The sequence below is a fragment of the Pinus tabuliformis genome, chromosome Q (genome assembly GCF_031772625.1).
Source record: "Pinus tabuliformis cultivar Carrire ecotype Pingquan chromosome Q, CPIR1, whole genome shotgun sequence".
Taxonomy (NCBI): Eukaryota; Viridiplantae; Streptophyta; class Pinopsida; order Pinales; family Pinaceae; genus Pinus; species Pinus tabuliformis.
The window spans coordinates 653,123,903-653,142,926 of NC_142296.1; the positions used below are offsets into that span (position 1 = coordinate 653,123,903).

The 19,024-nt window shown below is 40.7% G+C and overlaps 1 non-coding gene across 1 annotated transcript; it reads left to right on the top strand.

The window, feature by feature from the left end:
- The first annotated feature begins 18,445 nt into the window (after positions 1–18,445).
- TRNAY-GUA (transfer RNA tyrosine (anticodon GUA)) lies at positions 18,446–18,528 on the top strand. Its single transcript has one exon. It is a non-coding gene; the product is annotated as a tRNA-Tyr (tRNA).
- Positions 18,529–19,024: the final 496 nt, after the last annotated feature.

The window sequence follows — 19,024 nt, forward strand, 5'->3', positions numbered from 1 at the left end:
ACATTCAATAACTTTGTTTCAACGATTTATTTTGTTAAAAGCAGTCCATTTAATTCTTCTAACATAAGTTATGATTGCTTAAACAGATACTCAAAATATTTCACTCTACAGCACATAATTTCAATTTATCCTAGCACATAAGGTCATGAATCTGTAGACTTAATATTGGTGTGACATATAATTTCAAAAGTCGTGGTGAATTTTCTTTCAGAATTCAAGTACCTTCTTAAAACAATACTGCCACTAATATTCTTAAGCCTTACTCATTGGAATTTTGATTTATGTTGAGACAATTCTCTAAGTTTTAATAGTACAAAATTAGGGATTGTTGATAATTTGCATGATCAATCACACAGTTTCAAATTTGGCAATGGTCTGATTGCATGCCGTGCAATAGGGGAAAAATATACAAAACAGTAGATTGAAATGAATCAAGAATCTTCAAAACTTTGTTGAATAAATTTGGCATGGTTAATACATATCTGGTTAAAAATTCACTGCATAATTATCACAACAATAATCTAAGTATTTTGGCTCTTATTTTATGCTTCTTCAGTGATAAATCTTGATATTGAGTGATTGATTACAGTGTTTGGCTATCATTGCATGCATACGCGAGTGACTTGAATTCACTGTTAGAAATCTGATATTTTTAGAGGTTGGATATAGGTCTGATCTTGACATTACCGTGATATATTACCTTTGCATTTGGCACTAAGCTTGAATCTAGATCATTAGTACTCCTTATCTTGCATTCAGTGATCATTTGAAAAGTGAATTAGTGGATTGATTGGATCATCTAGTGACTCACATCGCAATGCAGTTTTGCTTTAATTAGCTATCTAATTTGGTATCTAAGGACTGATATATTCTTGGCAATAAGCTACAACAATCAGATTCTTGGTAGCAGAATAACGTTGGTATAACTGAAAGTTTGGTGCATTCATTAGTTCCTCATTGGTTTTCTCATGCAGCAGATTCTTTGGTTCTCTGTTCGCATTAGAATCTCATTACATGGTAAAACCACTATCTCATTTTCTTGAGTTGATTGTGCTTGCATCCTCTTATCATTTTCTAAACGTAAAAAGTGCTATAATCATCTACAATGGTTCTCTCCATTACAACCATATAACAAAGAGAAATTCTAAATGACTCACCTAATTAAAAGTATATAGTTTTGTTATGACTCATTGATTCATTGGAAAAGTATATAATCTTGTAATCTTGGATGGTGATAATCTACCCATAATTGATGATGTATAATTCTCTGAAAGATTGTACTATTGATATGGTATACTGACATGTTTTTTGTAACAAATATTTAATGTTGGTGTAACTACTCACCACTAGTTCATTTTACAACACAGTTTTTGAAGTATTTGTATAATTGAAGTTAAAATTTGTCACCAATTAAAGTGCTCTAAAATAGTGAAATATGTTCCAATTTACAATGAATAAACTCTGATATCTTAGTACCTTTAGATGATCATGGTTCACTAGCAATCTGTTCATTATTTTACTATTCAATTTGATCTAAACACATAGAGATAACATTCCTTGAATGTTGATCATACTATTCACTAATTGGGTTGGATTGCTGTTCTCATTTCCTTTAGCGATAGCAGTTGCTTGGCATTTCTCTGGTCTATTATTGCAAGAACATGACTCTCTCAATATGATCTTCTCATAAATTTAATTTTGCATTGCAATTGCCATTCAGATTACATGTATCTGCAAGACTTGGCAAGTGGATTATTTCCTATGATACTATGATGGTATGGTTAATGCATTGGTTGCATGTTGGATGTGATGATTCACAGAACTCCACAAATGGGCCGAGAGGGCCAGTTTATTTGATAATCTCGTGCGAGCCCATACGCACGAGGGAGAATAAGTAACACCATATGGGTTGGGGACAAAACTCAATCAACACTACATATGCCAGTGGTTCCTTTGTCTTGCGTATAGCTCTTGATGGATAGCTGTTGAAGAGCTATGGGACCATCTTGAGGAGGCCAAGTGCCTGATGTTCTAGGCTAGGTGCCTGTTATTGGATTGGGATGCCGAAGTCTGGAAGGGATGTAAAGGACTTCGATGCCTGGGGCTGTGCGCCTTAGTAGTTGTGGAGGGAGTGGGCCAGCCTTGCGAGATGCCCGGGGTCATTGAGTACCGGACCGGATGCCTGCCTTGGGGTAGATGAGGTCTGAGTCAGGTGCGAGCCTTGGGGCCAGCCTTGGACTAGGATACAGACCGGGTCAGGCTTATGCCTGGTGTCGAAAGTGGGAAAAAGGACAAAGATTCCTTGAGATTTCCTGGGGTGTTGGGGACTTTCGATGCCTGTTGGTTATACTAGTTCAGCAGAGGGTGTTGGCAACATGAAGTAAATAAAATAATAAATAATAAATAATAAATAATTCAACTTAACTTCGGGACGAAGTTCCTTAAAGTGGGAGAGTATGTAATATCCCTCCCCTTAATAATAAATAATAAATAATAAATAATAAATAATAATAGAATAATAAATAATACAAAAATAATAATTAATAATAGAAATAATAAATAATAATAAATAAATCACTTAATAATAAAAATAATAAATCATAAATGTTAAATAATAAATGATATTAAAAATATATACAAAAAAATAAATAAAAATAGTAATAACCATACTAAAACTTTAAATAAGAATAAATAGAAATAAAACAAGAAAACTATCAAAAAGAAGGAAGTAAAACAAGAAAGCTAAAAATCAAAATAAAGTTGCATGTAGACATATGGAGTGTGTGCATGTGTTCTCCTTCCAATGTTGTTCTATTTAATAGATGGTGAGGAAGATGAGAGGCATTCCTGCATTCCATCATTCCTAGATTCTATCTTTCATTCTCTTGGGAGAATGGTGTACTAAGACTTAGGAGTCACTGGTAGTAGTACGTTGATTGAGGGCTCGGGGGTGGCCAGTTGTAGCAAATCCTTGGGCAATTGAGCCTACGGTTGGGTGGAGAGTCGTCCCCAAACCTTGTTGCGGTAAGCCTACTTCTACCATAGGTAAGCTCAAGTAAGCACTATTTATAGTTTGAATTTAGTTAATTAATTACATGTTTATTTGGCTAGGTAAGGGCCACTCTAATTTAATTTTAATGTTAATAAGTTAATTAGATATTTATTTTGGACTGTTACAGTCCTCACAACCCCAGTAAAAATAATGATTAAGAGTTCTGAGGGAGAAGAAACTATAGGACATCCTATAGGAAATCATGTAGCAACCTATCCCACAAAATACCAATCATAATAGCAGCAAGCCTCTAGCATGATGATCCAGGAGCTCCAAAGCAGCACCACCACCACCATCTTCAACCATAGGTACCTGCACAAACAAAGGAGTCATTAGCAAACAGCAAGAAGAGGAAAAAGAATAGCATGCAACCAATACACACAGCAGCACCTCTGGTCTTCGACAACTACAGCAAAGCATTGGCAGCACAGGTAAGTATCCCGCTCGTTCTCTCATATGCATCATGTAGTCAAAAAATGTAAGCGTTACGTAAGTTGGTTTATAAGCGAAAAGGTGGCCAGTTAACTTGGCCACCTTCGTTCAGTCAACACATACACAACAAGGTGTCCTCTCACACGTGGCAGTAGTCAACTCAAAGATAGAGAGGGATAAGGACAAAAGCAGTTAAAACTATGGATGCATAAGGTAGGAGATGATTACGAGGAGTGGGGAATGATGAGGTGGTAGTGGGGACCAACAGTCCAAAAAAGGAAACATATCTTTGTTGCAGCACACCACCTCACCCCGAATAACCATAAGAGGAAATAATCATCGTCCCCATGCATTCATGCATTCACTTCCTCGAAGCTCGCTCTCACAAGTCACTCTCATACCCAGGTAACCTACCAGAAGCAAAACTCCATCGTTTTATTGCACAGGAATTCCTACTGGATCATGGACAAGAATTCCTAGAAGATACACAGAGACTATCTACAGGATTGGACGATAGGAGTTTCAAAGGGGAAAACACGGGAGTTGGCCACTGCAAACAATATGAAGAGGTAAGCTTTGTAATTACATCCCTCTTTACAAGTAATTGAACCAAAAATCCTCTAAGTTTGAGCGAATTTATCAGTTGTGTAAGGGAATTACACACACAAGCATTTCAGTTTTGGTTATGCATTTGAAAATTGTTTCAACCCTCTCATCTCCTCAAACTTCTCATGGCCCGAGAATTTGCTCTCTCCCTCATTCCACTCACCAGAATCCATGCCACTGTTGTGATAACAGGCCTCTCCATAGAACTCATCCCTAAGCTCATCAACAGAGTCACCACACTTCCCCTAGGAATGTCATGGAGGAAAGAAGACAAAGGAGATATCCAGCTTGCCAAAAGGAAATTCTTTTTAGAAGGTGAGGAACCCACTGAGGAAAAAAATGGAGTAAGGAGGGAAAGTCTTCCATATCCATGGAATGAGGTAAGCTACCAACTGATCAAATACATTTCATGTGAGGGTAGGTATAGTGTGGTCTATGGCTATCATTTTAGGCTTCTTGAAGAATTGAGATTTGGAGCAAAAACACCCCCTCACCAAAGGCTTAGCATACCATACTTCCTGCTGCAATCACTAATAGACCCAAGCATCAAAGCGCAGGAGGGAAATTCCCAACAATTAGCTCACCGTGGGTTAATTAGGATCCTTATAGAAGATGCCCTCCAAAACCTCAAAATTCCTATAACATGGTCAGTTTTCATAGACATGCTAGCAGAGGATAACATCAAAGCTCTCACATATGATGTTAGTCCTATTATCAGTGAAGAGAGAGAGGAAAAGACTGAAGCAGAGAAAGAAGAAGTAAAGTAGGAAGAGGAAGAAACAGAAAGAGATGAGGATGAGATGGATGAAGAAGGAGATTAAATAGAAGAAAATGAGGAAGATGAAGAAGAAGAGGGGACAGAGAAGGAGGATGATGAAGAAATAGAGGAGGATGTTAAGGAGGAAACTGATAAAGATGTTGAAGATCTACAAGAGGAAGAAGACATGAAGGACATAGGTGAAGAAGGCAATGGAAAAGAGGGGACAAAAAACAAGGAGGAGTCGCCTAGGGTGTCTCCAGAAGCCACTTAGAGAGAGGCAGCAACTTCCCTCACTGCTCTTAGCACCCCCATCAAGCAAAAATGCAAAAGATAGAGGCATACCCCCTTATATTTCAAGACAAGAAAAAGCACAAGAATAAGACAGGGGAAACCCCAAACATCAACCAAAATTCCTATTGTGATTGAAGACTCCCCTACACAAAAGGAGAAAATGCCTTCCCCTAAGTCTCCTATCACCTATGTGAGAAGGCCTACTACTAGATCAACCTCCTCCAAGGGAAAGGCAGTCCTATAGGACACACAGCAGAATCTACGGGAAGCAGAAGCAGTCCTGTAGGATACTCTTTTGAACCTACAAGAAGCACAAAAGTTGGAAAGGGAGATAGGAGAGCAGAAAGAAAGTAAAGAAGAGGACCCAGAGACAAAAGAACCCAGCCCCCAACCTAACCTGAACTCCTACTATAGGTTTATTGAAGGAGGCAAGGTCATACCTCAAAAAATTTCTATCACAATGTTCTTTGAGCTTGAGAAGGAGAGGGCCAGAACTCACCGATGGATGCAGATTGCCAAATCAAAGAGGGTGGAAGACATTAGGCACATGGAAGAAAAACTCAAGGAGATGGATAGAGAGCTAAGTGGCTTGAGAGATAGAGAGGCCATAGTGAGAAATCAACTAGATACAAAAAATGCATGGTTGAGAGGACAACCGCAGGAAAGAGAGAATCAATTGGCATGTATGGCAAGTCTCTCTTTGGAAGAAATCCAGTGTAGGATGCTAGTTAAATCCTATGCCCTATACCTCAAAGAACAGTGGTTGCAGTTCCAGATCAAGACCCTAGCACATAGAGGCACCATGCAATTTCAGGACTACAGGAAGTTCATTGATCTTTGTGATCTTAGCACACTAGAAGATAGGGCCAAGATGGTTGAGTTTTATTTGCACAACATGGCCCTAACAGACATGAATGTATGGGACCCTAATGCCAATCTAGGAGATTTACAATTGATGGCTTTGGCAGCATGGATGAACCATGAGGAGTCAAGGGCTACAGAGATGAAAAGGATATTGGAAAGAGAGCAAACTAAACCTATTGTGATTAGAGCTGAACAATCAAATCCCATGGCCCTCATCAGTACTCATAATTTGATTGCAAATGATCCTCAGCTGGAACCTAGATATCTTGTTGCCCAAGACCAAGCAATTTCACATTTTGAGGACATGTTTAGGTTTCTAGGAGATGATAGCATACATGCTTGCTTGAGGAGATGGAACACACTGCCATACATCTTAAATATAAGAGATTATCACTATTCTTAAAGGTTGAGAGAGGCACTAAATAGGACACCCATGTATAAGCAATATATGCAAAGGTTGAAAGTCAATTGGATTGGCATAAAAATCAGTCCACCACTACTCTTAGGGATGCTAGAAGGAATAAAGGAAGAAGAAGAAAAGAGGCAGTGGGACGAGGTAGAAAAGAAAGCGGGCTTCTATGAACAAGAGGAGGAGACCACAGCAAAGGCATGGGATGTCAATGAGGCCACTAGAGCCATGAAGGATATGGATATTGATTAAGTTGCCCTAGAGGATGAGTAACACTTTCAGTAGGGGGTGATGATGAGCCTCATCATTGGGTAATTATATGGGCCTTAATTCACCTCCTAGCTTAGTCAAACCAACTTTTCTCATAACTTATTACATGTTTTTAATTATATTTTGTTTATGAGGTGAGTTAGAGTTGGATATTATGCTTAGTGGACTAATATGCATTGAATGCATGATTAAAGGAGAAAATCAAGGAATTTTGGCAAAGATTAAGGTCAAAACTCGAATGGGACAAGGGAGAGAGATCGTAGTAGGTAAACCCTCCTCATTTATTACTCCTCCATTTGAATATTCTTCCATTCATCACATCAGCTTGGATTGCAAACAGCCAAATCATGAGGATTAGAAGGCAGCCGAGCAAGTGAGAGACAAAACACCAGTTTATCTCAAGTTTGGCAGTCGAGCCTCCCTAATTTTAAGGAAGTCGTTGGGGACTTCAGTTGTATAAGTAGAGAGGCCTAGGACCTCAGTGGGATTTGTATTTTTATTGTAAAACTCTAAGCTATTTTGGAGCTGCAATACTTGTGAAAGTTCTATTGATGTAATTTGTTGTTTTGGTAATAAGAATGAGTTTTGTTTTGAGCCAGCAGTGAGTTAACTCAGAGGGCTAAAGCTCTTGGGTTGGGGACCAACCCTAGCATCCAAGGCTCCTCTTTCTTGTACATGTATGTTTAGTGTAGTTTCATAGCTTCATTGTTAATTTTCTTTTTAGATGCATTTCCATTACAAGTAGTGTATATTATATTGGTTGTTTATTAGTTTGCTTCTATTTGTGCCTTACTTCAAGTAGCAGGTTAGCAGGGAAAAAAGGATCACCATAAGGTCGTCAATAGGTGTCTTGGCCTCACTTCCTCCCTCTAGGATCATGACTTGAGGAAGGGACCCTTAAGCAGCCCCAAAAACACAGATTTCTAGTTCATTTATGAGCTTTAGAGTTTGTTGTCTTTAAAATAGTATTTGGTTAGTTTTTCAAGGTAGATTTCCATTTTCATATTTTTCATCTCCATTTCTGTAGTAGATCTCATCTATGCTTTCATTCCTTTCAGCAACTTTCCTCATGCATAGTGTAGGCAGTTAATTCATTAATTTTGTTTTCTAGTTTATGAAAATGTTTCTTGTTTGCATAGCTTTTTGGAATATACACATGTTTTATGCAAAGCAGGTGCTTCAGGAGGAGACTAAGACTTCATAGCCAGTAGCCACCTTCCACTCCATCCACCTTAGCCATCCCTTGTTTTCACCATCACCTTCAATAGTTTTTCATCATTTTTCATAGAAATTCTTCCAAGCACATTGAGCGAATCCAGCCATCTACTATCTTGGATATTGACTTATGAGTGATCCTAGACCTTCTCCCACTCCATTCCACCCATTACACACCTTTCCTAGGTGTTGCATCACCTCCAACACCTCACATCTTGCTCTCGGCTGTATCCTATAGGTTTACAGGGGATCTTGTAGGTTTCTAGTACATCATGTACGTTTTCCTAAAATGGCCTATTTTAAGTCCGAATTGATGGAAAACCTCTAGGAAGTCACCAAAAGCCTCCCAAGGGTCTTCCACACCATCAAACCATCTCATAACCCTTCCAGCCATCCTCAAACATCCTTACTTCACCTGCCACATCCACATAAGAAATTAGTTTGCATACTTGATTTTGCATAAAAAGACAAAAAAGCAAAAACATATTTAGTTCAGTCTCTTTACTTGCACATTAGTGATGTTTGATGCTTCTTAATTCTATAACTTAGATAGTAGCATTTGTTTCATGTTTATTTAGCATTCCGGCCAAGCATAGTTTCTTAGTGGTTAATTAGGAAATGGTGTGATTTAGCATTACATGTCGACCTTCTCCATTATTGCAGTAGAGTAACTCTCCCTTATAGTAGATTTACCTTTCTTCCATCAAAGAATCAAGCTTCTTCTGACTCCATAGAGGTCTAGCTTGGAACCCCAGTGGTCTCTCTCCAGCTTAACAGTGACAATAGGCAGAACCATTACTTTTACTTATGCATACATCACTGTCACCTCCTAGTTTGTATGAACCCCGTGTAGAATTTCCCACTGTAGATCAACAGAATATGCAATAGACTAAATCAAAATACAAGATCTACTTCTACAAAAAACTTTACGAAAGCTTAATTAATTTGAGCAAGATCAATGAGAACACATATAACTGAGAATGAGAAATCAATCACACATAACACAGAAGAATACTCTGGGGAAAGCCTCAGCTAAAAACCCTGATCTTTGTATTATCATACAAGTGGAAAATAGTCTCAGAATTACAAAAAGCCTTAGCTCGAAAGCTAACTAGATCTCACTATAATCCCTCTGCTGCTCATAGACAGTCAAAGGCTTCTCACAAACCTTCTCCTCTGCCCTCCAATCCTCCTATTTCCTTACACAGTTTTTCTTGGGGTCCAGTGCTTCCACATGTGTGAATTCCCACCTCACACTGCTCACTTGGCTCAGAAATAATTGCACAAACCTTAAGGAGATAATTCCTTCTGCATGGATGAGTTTCCTATATAGGAAAAATCCTCCAACTGATAGTACACTGTCTCTTCCTCTAATCTCAACTAGGTCTCTGTCTGAACTGACATGCATGAGTTATTTATGAGAGAATATTTAGTTATCTGAAGTGCAGTGGTTGCATGCATGCATTAACTAAGTAAACTCACAATTAATTCAACAAACTGTTTGAATTAATCTAACTGGACTTGACTCAGTTAACCGAGCCAACTAATTACAACTCATACTTATCTCTTTAACTGGTGGATAAATTCCTCAATCAATGGAGAATCCATTGCATGTCTTCACATAGACTTCATGTTTGATTTTCTACAACTAATTAACTCAAGATGAACTAATTAATTATTTTACAAACAGCTGCTAAGATCAAATTCGAATTTTCCTTCTCTATTTTAGTTCAGGGACTAACTAAAATAGGAATCCATTCTGAAATGCTATTTTTAACACTTCCATTTTTCATTCCTTGTTGCTATGTCCAAAACTAGTACCTGAACTGCTATTTATAGTAGTGCTATTTTTAGCACTTCTATTTTTAGCATTTCTTGTTGCCATTTTCAACACTCCCTCTCAACAATAAAGGAATTTAACTCGAACCCGATCCTAAACCTTTGGAATGTTCTGCATGCAACACTTCTCCCTAGTGTTGTTGCTCCAGCAACTCTAAAAACAAAAAAATCTCCCAACTGACCTCCTTGTTGGGCTAGAAACATCCTCTGATGCTAAAGCTTCCTTTGTCGCATACAAGTGCTCCCCTTGTGACCTCTGAGCTACTGCAACAATCCATGCATCTCGCATCATTGCACACCTCTTTGTGCCATCTTGCACTAGTGCAACACTCTTATGCCTCTTGCATTGTTGCAGCCTGCTAGCTTTGCACTATCTTGGGATTCCTGCACTATAGTTCTCTCTGTCGCTCCATCTGCATCTAACTCTACCCACTCAGTCAGTCTTACTACTCCTCATCGAGGCTCCCATAGCAAGGTCTAATCAAAGAGGTTGTGTACCTCAATCATCCTGCCCCTATTCCAGCCTTCTTGGGACTGTCACTCCACATCACCCCACCTCCCACCTGGAGATATGGATGCATGTGATCCCTCCACCCACTTGGCTTGAAATTTCCCCCTACTGGAGGTCTCTACATGAGGGGATACCTCCACTCAGTCTCCTCTCTACTTCTCCAATTATGGTTGCTCCACAACCTCCTAAAGTTGCTTCACCAATTGTGGCTCCTCCACAATTGTTTGAGACTTCTTCTAGCATTGCATGTTGAGAGGTGATTTACTCTCCCTCTCAACCACCAAGTATATAACCTTTGCCTTGCTCCTCAAGGCTTTGCATGCATCTTGTACCTTAAGTACATACAGGTTCTTGGCTAGCACACCAATCTGTTTCATCTTTCCCACCGTCACGAAATTTTCTGGAAAAAGAACTGATTTTAAATCAGTGATATCTCCCTCATCCGCACTCCAATTCAGATGATTGTTTTTTTGAATTTTGGTCTTTTTCCACAAGGAATCCAGATCTGCTATTTGTTTGTGAAAATTTTTCACAAAAATTTTTAGATCTGCTCTAAAAACTCGTGGCCCAATTTTTTTTTACTTCGATTTCTCTTCTTCGTATACTGTTCACAACTTTGATCACCTTTGCTCTGATACCATGTAGAATTTCCCACTGTAGATCAACAGATTGTGCAATTGACTAAAGCAAAATACAAGATCTACTTCTACAACAAACTTTGCGGAAGCTTAATCAATTTGAGCAAGATCAATGAGAACACATATAACTGAGAATGAGAAATCAATCACACATAACACAGAAGAATACTCTGGGGAAAGCCTCAGCTAAAAACCCCGATCTCTATATTATCATACAAGTGGAAAATAGTCTCAAAATTACACAAAGCCTTAGCTCAGAAGCTATCTAGCTCTCAATATAATCCCTCTATTGCTCATAGACAGTCAAAGGCTTCTCACAAACCTTCTCCTCTGCCCTCCAAGCCTCCTATTTCCTTGCACAATTTTTCCTGGGGTCCAGTGCTTCCACATGTGTGAATTCCCACCTCACACTACTCACTTGGCTCAGAAATAATTACACAAACCTGAAGGAGATAATTCCTTCTACATGGATGAGTTTCCTATATAGGAAAAATCCTCCAACTAATAGTACACTATCCCTTCTTCTGATCTCAACTGGGTCTCTGTCTGAACTGGCATGCATGAGTTATTTATTAGAGAATATTCAGTTATCTGAAGTGCGGCAGTTACATGCATGCATGCATTAACTAACTGAACTCACAATTAATTCAACAAACTGTTTGAATTAATCTAACTGGACTTGACTCAGTTAATTGAGCCAACTAATTACAACTCATCCTTATCTCTTTAACTGATGGATAAATTCCTCAATCAATGGAGAAACTGTTGCATGTCTTCACATAGACTTCATGTTTGATTTTCTACAATTAATTAATTCAAGATGAATTAATTAATTATTTTACAAACAACTACTAAGATCAAATTCAATTTTACTTCTCTATTTTAGTTCAAGGACTAACTAAAATAGGAATCCATCCCGAAATGCTATTTTTAACAATTCCATTTTTCATTCCTTGTTGCTATGTCCAAAACTGGTACCCAAACTATTATTTATAGCAATGATATTTTTAGCACTTCTATTTTTAGCATTTCTTGTTGCCATTTTCAACACCCCGGGTTGATAAAGTAAAGCTGGTAGCCTAGGAGTTGCAGCATCCTTGCTGCAATATTGATGCTAATTACCTAGCTCCCTGAGGTGGAGGCCTCAGCGAAGCTCTTCTTGGCTTCCATAAATGTTTCCTTAGCGTGATCTAGATCAAAGTTGTTTTCTTTCCTTGGAAATTTCCGGACCCATCCTTATTCTTCAGGCTATTTGCCCTTATCAGTGCCAGTTGTCATTCCACTTCTTAGCACAATGTTAATGCTTTGATCTTCATGCGGGGCTCAACGCTCATCATCTGTAGATTCTGCATAGGTTGTTGAGGCTGTGTTTTCTTCTCTTGCATTTTAGCTATTAGCACTGTGCATTCTTCTATAGTATGGTCAAACTGTCTACAGTATTGACAAGACGGGTGTCTAGGATTCTGGCACTCTCGCGCATAGTGCCCTGGCTGTCTGCATTTTTAGTAGATAACTTAATCACGGCCACTACCAAGTCCTCCTCCTCCTCGGCCCCGTCCCTGACCCTGATAATCTCTGCGCACTCCTCTAATGCCCTGATCTAGAGGCCGAGTTTCTGCTTGCATCCGGTATGTAGGTGTCCTCTCCATCATCATCTCATAGCTTCGACAGTGGCGCTCATCATGCCCCACGTGTTTGCAAAAGTTATAGAACAACTGATGGGGTGTCTGGATGAACTTTTGAAGTAAATGAAATTTATTCGTCGCATGTTGTCTAGTAATTTGACAAATATCACACCATAGTGTAGCCCCCACGCTCAGCCCTACTAGGGCTTCTGGGTTCAGGGGAATTAACCCCCCTCCTATAATATAATTTGCATACACTGGACAATGGTATTTATCATTCCCATGGCCCTTTCACTTCAAACACCAGACTTTTGTGTGCACTCCTGGTTTAGTCTCCTTGTCTTTCTTCAAACTTTGTAACTCTAGGTTTAAGCTAGCTAATTGTCAGTGGATCTGTTGTACTCCCAAGTTCGTATCCTGAATAGGTGATCCATGCAGCCTCATCGTGATTTCCAAGGATTTTTCCTGTGTTTCTATCTTCTGTTGTGACAGAGCAATTCTCAAGTGGGGCAAGAGCAATGTTATAAATAATTCACGATGTTGGCTATCTATGATCTACATGTTAGCTTCTCTAATCTGACACCTCAACCTTTGATCAAATTCCCAGGGCATCTCATCAACCCTTGTCATGATTTCTTTAAATCCAGTTATTGATTGTGAGTCAGACTTAGGCTTACTAAACCCTTTCTTTATATCTCCCTTAGCCTCTGCTAGCATTGCAAGAGGATTATCAGAACAATACTTAATGTACCAGGTTAGCTCACAATCCTACAAAGTGGTAATCAACTGAGTCTTCCTTATATTGTCATCAGTAATGTGTTGTGTTGTCCTTACAACATTTGTAACAAACCAGAGTTGCTCTGCATCTTCACTTCCTATGCCTTTGAAGATCGACATCTTCATTGTGTTCACCATGTTGAATGGTGGTGGTGGAGGTGTGGGTGAAGGTGTATCCGGTGGAGGTGGGGGTGAAGGTGGAGTGGAAGGATGATTTTCTCAAGGAATCCCCTGAGTGATTAGCTAAACATCGCTTCACAGTGTAGTCTGCCCTGCCCCTTCGTTGTCACTTGAGGGAGGTCCAATCAATGGACTATACTCTGGTCCTGTTCCTTCGCGATTTCTAAAGAATCATCCACTTCACATAGCTCCGAACATCAAGGTAATGGCATCATCATTTTTCACATAACAACATTTTAATCCAAGTATTCAATGATCTTAAATACTTACCTTGCGATCCTTTGAAAAATCACCGCTCTGCTTCGCTATAACTGACTGAGGTATCGACTACCAATTCTATAACAAATCCTCCCAGAATCCGATTGAACCAATGATCGACAACCTGCGCAATCTTGTTTTCAAAAGCTTCTAATTGTCACACTAATTTTGGAGTCCACACTATAAGACTATCGAGCTTCCACCTTCCTTGATTGTCTATCAATTTAGCTAACCACTCATACAGTTCAATGGGGAAAGTGCAAAAGAAGATCTTGTGGTTGTCCGTATACAGATACATGTTCAAGCATTCTTCCTTCGACAGGTGTGGATTCATGTTTTCTTGCGCTGTGAAATCATGAATCTTCTTATCCAACCACTTTTCAATTTCTTTCTTGGACGGACTCCAATGATGCGACATCACACATCTCTTTCAAACAGATCCTGGTCCCGCCAACAAAACCATTTGTTGGATTAGGGGGTCCTGACCTAGGTTCAGAGTTAGTTGTGCCAACCAACAAAACCCTACATTATTGGCCCTTTCGGCAACAACCCACAGAGCCCAGGCTACAATCTCACCCAAAGAAGTATGGGGGGATGCAAGAACCAAGTTTCTGCATCTAGAGACTAGTGTGATGTCTTTCAGTGCCTTATATCTGCCTTCGCATAGATCAACACACTCTTAGGGTACATCACTGCAACTCTGTTAAAATAGCCTTCAGACCTTCGCAAAGGTCTATGATCAGTCCTTGTGGACCTCTAACAGCCAATTTTCCTACTTACGCGCATCAAAGGGCAGTCCTAAATTAGTGTTTGCACATATTTACTTAAATCATTAGTAAACATAAGAGAATTCACCAGAGTCTTTGCAAAAGTACTTAAACATGCATTGCGTACATTATTAAGACTTATTCAAGAGAATCATGTAACATTCAATCAATAAATCATTCATCAACAGCATATAACATTTAACAAAGATAAACAGAAATACTCGGGAAATTCTTCAGAAAATTGTCTTTATTGATCTTTAATTCAAGATTATAGACTCAAACTTCCCTGCACACACAGTTGCAGGGGTCTGCGCACTCAGCTGCAGACTCTTCCTAGGCCTCTATGCACTCAATTGTGGAGCCTTTCCCTCCCTATCTAAGCATAGGAAGCAGAGTCCTCCTTCCCTATCTAAGCGTAGGAAGCAGAGTCCTCCTTCCCTAGCTCCTGTCCAAAACTCTTTAATCAACCCAATTCCTTATCTTTCTTCCCTCTATTTCTACTTGTCCCTTCACTAAGGCTCACTATTTGTATCCTTTTTCATACAATTCCATGGTCCGCGAATCATGGGTGAATCTCAAAAATGACTCAAAATTTGTCCAAAACAAGGGGCTAATCCCCTTTGACTCTTATTCACCTACACGCTCTGCATCCACAAATAGCGGATACTTTACATTATTTACAAAATTGTACCAAAATTTGGATTATCTTAACCCCAAACTAACCTAGGGGACCTCATCCCAACAACAAGTTGGGGTATTTCTGACATATGATCTCTGTATCTTCTGAGGTAGCTGATCTAGGGCTATAATTGTCCCATTAGACCTTAACTTGATCTACCAAGCGGTTCCTGAGTTTTCGAACCCTATGTTCAAGTATATGTAATGGTTCGACTGAAATGGTTCCCTCATCCGATACCTGCAGCTCCTTCCATTGAAGGTTATGAGATTTGTCAGTTATGTAATGTCATAATATGGATATATGAAAAACATTATGAACTTTATGCAAGTGGGGTGGCAATGCAAGATAATAGGTGACAGGTCCAACTTTTTCCACGACTTTGAATGGCCCAATAAATCATGGTGACAACTTTGTCCCTTTTCCAAATCGGATAGTGATTTTTTTTGGTCTGATGCGGATGAAATCCTGATCTCCTACTTCATAATTCCTATATGTCCTATGAGCATCAGCATAACTCTTTTTTCTATCTTGTGCCTCTTTCAATCATTGCCTAAATTTTTTTACCTATTCCTCCATCTATTGAATTAATTTTGACCCTACTATCACCTGATCTTCTAACCGACCACCCCATTCCAGCTATTCCTGCAAGAGCCGTACCTACCAGCCCAAAAGCTAGAAGCTATGCTGCCACCTGCCTGATTGGATGGATGGAATCACCTTGCCCCCCGGAGGGACAAGCGGCTTCGCACCTTCACTGCATGAAATCAGATATTTGAATAAAGCAAAATTCGAGTTATTGAACCTAGATGGATCATACCTATCGGAACCCGTAGAAATGAAACTTTGATTTAGAAAATGCGCGTTTGGCAAAGGTTTTGGGATTGACCGGAACAACTCGCTGATTGGGTGGGGCATGGCTTTTCTATCTTGCTTTAGGGCATGGCTGGTCATCTTCCTTCTTTATCGGACAAGAGTCAACATAGATCGGGCGGGGTACCGGGGGTGAGGGATGGTCCTAACTTTCTTTCTTTGCATCCATCCAGCTGGCCATCCAATGAAATGTAGTTGAATTCCGGTTGAGTTAGCCGGTGCCTCCTAGTTAGGGTAGGGTTGAACAACAAAATAATAAGCTGGTAGGGGCGCAGTTCCGGAAGGTGTTACCATCCTCAACTAGCTAAACAAATGCTATATGGAAGCTTTCACTCAGCCTGAACATGGGTGAATGGATGGTAGAAGCCAATCTGAAGACTGTTTCTTATGCTATTGGTTCAGTAACTATAGTTCACCCACGGTCAGTAAGGAGTATAACCTGATGCTCTTCTCTCCAATCATTACCGGTTGATCGAGAGCTCGATCGGGGGTGAAGGCTGGGAAGTTTTGGATAGGGCTCTCTCGGCTATTGATCCCTTCCGTGCCACCGGTGGAGTGAAGGATGGACTACAGCCAGCCAAGAGAAAAAAACAGTTAGGCCAGCCCGGAGGCAGGGAGACTAGTTCATTACCGCTAGCCCATATCCATCGGCTGTTTGATCTTAGCCACCCACGGAAGAAAGAAAGCTCCGGAGTGAAAGAAACCATCGGGAAGGAGTTCAACCGGTTACCCGGCCTCGGTAGTCCTTCATTGGATTGCTGTTTCTAATGGATGGATATAGTTGGATGGATAGAGAGCTCACGTTGCGCCCCCAACAGTTGTTCTTTTCCCACCAGTTGAATGAAGCTGGTAGCTAGATAGTTTCTAGTTTCACCCCGGTAGTTGAGTTTATTAGTTTGTGGGTGAGGGAATAATGCTTTCTCGGATATCTGGATGTTTGGCCCGTGTCTGCTAGCTTTCGACTACCGGAAGTAGCTTTCTTAATAGAACTGGCGGAAATGAGAAGTTTCCATCCTTCACCCCTTCCTTGCTGCCTTCCTGCTTCGATCTTTACTGCTGCCTTACTTCCGATGAAGACCGTGGCATAACGCTTCGCTCGACAAACCCACCTAACAGACCATCTTTACGCATGGAGACAACCCTACCTGGACACATCACACCACACCTGTTATCCCCATCGAGACACGGAACGGGACACATCTACACACCGCACGGCATGCATGGCACGGGGGGAGCACCTGTCGCCGCACACCAATGATTGATTGATTGACGGCCAACATCTTTCGGGAAGAGGTGGGGGCCTTCCTTCCTTGCTTGCCTAGGAGTTGGGGGGAGCATCGAACATCCGACCTTGCTAGTTGGTATGGTTGGATGGTAAACGCCACCTTCTCATTACTTCATTTCCCACCGCAAAATGCCAGGCTCATAGATTGAGATTTACCACCCCATACGCCACCTTTCTGTAGGTAATTTCCCATATCTCAAGGCGGGGTACGGCTGGTCTTTATTGCTGGTATGTTTAGATGGGCAACGCCATCTTTGCGCTCTTGAATTTCCCAGTTTGGTAGGCTCCCCGTCCTTAGAAATCCTTGGCCCGAGCCAGTTGATCCAGTCTCTTCTTTGGCTCGATAGGCCGCCTTTTAAGGTGAGAATTGACCCTCCCCATTCGCCAGGTTTATAGAGTGAATTTACCCATCCTAGTAGGTAAGTTATCAGAGTAGACATTACCACCCACCTATAGAGCCAGCAGCACAGCCAGCAACATCACCACAGCCAACAGCTAGCCCAGTAGCCAGAGCCAGCAAGTAACTAGCCCGCTTTAGGCCAATCATATTATATGAAACTATAGGATCTTAACTTCACGTTGAATCAGTGAATTCTGTTCACCAAATCTCCCATAAGAAACTAATCGGGCATATCTTGTACACCTGTATGACATACGAATACTTACTTACTGACATCGACCCACCCTCCTTCCATCGCAGTTGTATTAGGAGAAAAGCTCAAATCCCCTACTAAATGCCATCGCAGTTGTATTAGGAGAAAAGCTCAAATCCCCTACTAAATGCCATCGCAGTTGACCGTCGCACTGATCTCTGATCTCGACCTCCTCGACCTTGGCACCGATCGAAACAGCCCACCCTGCTATCAAAAGACCATAATGACATATATAATATATCCATTGTCGAAGGATTGACCCGAAGGTGCCGTAAGGCCTAAAGACCATAAGGGAGAGGTACGTTAAGTGACTCGACTAACAGGAGAGGAACGAAGTCGCTCGACCAAAGAAATCTAATATGAACTGTTGCAATTCCCAAGTTAATAACAATTAGTTGCTTAAATTCAATATTATAAAACCTTATTGATTCTTCTTCAGGAACAGATTTAGGGGGGGCGGGAAGGGGAGAGTGGCCGAGTGGTTTAAAGCGACAGACTGTAAATCTGTTGGAGGTTTTCTACGTAGGTTCGAATCCTGCCTCTCCCAATACCAACCAATTTTTGGTAGCTCGAAAGAGACTGGCATTGGAAGCCATTCTTTGGTCATGCTTCCTATTCAGGGTCCGCTTCAACGGAAGAGCGCGAAAGGGGTGGGGCATTGTTTGCTCGAGGCGTTTTCTATCCGTTTCATCTCGTTCTTCTTATTTTAGAAATGATTTGATCAAATCATTGATGAAAGAATCAATTCCATAACCGATCGGGATGAGGACCAGAAATAGGGGGGTCAAGGAGGTTTACCCGCTTGTCCGCATCGGGCAAGGACCGGTAGGGGCTTGCTTGACGCTAGGAAAGCAAGGACCCGGAGGGGCTTGCGCTTCCTAGTGCAAGGACCCGACAGGGGGCTCGACTGATAAGGAGAGGAATTTATTGCTTGCTTGACGTTAGGAAAGCAAGGACCGGCAGGGGCTCGACTGATAAGGAGAGGATGCGTAAGCATGACTCGACCCACGCCCCCCCACCCAATAAGTCAAATCAATTTATTG